Below are 762 nucleotides of genomic sequence, written 5' to 3'. Positions count from 1 at the left end.
AAGCCCGGGGAGAGATCCTCGTACCACTGGCGAAGGCGTTTTCGAATCGCCCATGGGGCGAGAGGGAATCCGGTTCGTATCCGGAACCAGACGCGGAACCGCTCCCTAGTGTTCGGGGCTCTTTTGTCTCGTCTGGGTAACCAGAATGAACTCGAAGAAGCCGCCGGGGGATCTGGGTAGAGTTCTCTTTACTCTGTGAGCGTTGTACGTCCCTGGAATCCTCTAGCCGGGCGATAGGGACGCGAGCGCGAAGAGCACCGCTCGTTGCGGCGGTGTCCGTGATCCCCACGCGGACCTTGAAAATTCGAGAGAGGGCCACGCGGAGTCTTCGCGTCGGTTCGTACCGATATCCGCAGCAGGTCTCCGAGGTGAGCAGCCTCTAGCCGCATAGAATAATGTAGGTAAGGGAAGTCGGCAAAACCGATCCGTAACTTCGGGATAAGGATTGGCTCTGAGGAGCGTGGCTGCCGGGTTCGGGTCGTCGTAGAAGCGTAGGCGTTTTTGGCGACACCCCGGCCGTCGCCCGTGCGCCCGGTCTTCGGAACGGGAGCCTCGAGGCGGCCGCGGGCCCGTCGCCGTCCGCCGACCGTGGAACCACCGAGCTTCGGTCGCTGGCCGCGTCGCGGCCGGCCGACCGCCTAGGTGTCGGTTCGCCGTCACCGGGCGGTCCGGCCGCCGCGCCGTCGGTCGCGTAGCCGGATCGACAGCCAAGTAACGGTCAACTCAGAACTGGCACGGACCAGGGGAATCCGACTGTCTAAT

This window comes from Acyrthosiphon pisum, unplaced genomic scaffold, assembly GCF_005508785.2.
Source record: "Acyrthosiphon pisum isolate AL4f unplaced genomic scaffold, pea_aphid_22Mar2018_4r6ur Scaffold_210;HRSCAF=613, whole genome shotgun sequence".
In the NCBI taxonomy this organism is placed as follows: Eukaryota; Metazoa; Arthropoda; class Insecta; order Hemiptera; family Aphididae; genus Acyrthosiphon; species Acyrthosiphon pisum.
This window is presented reverse-complemented; position numbering follows the sequence as displayed.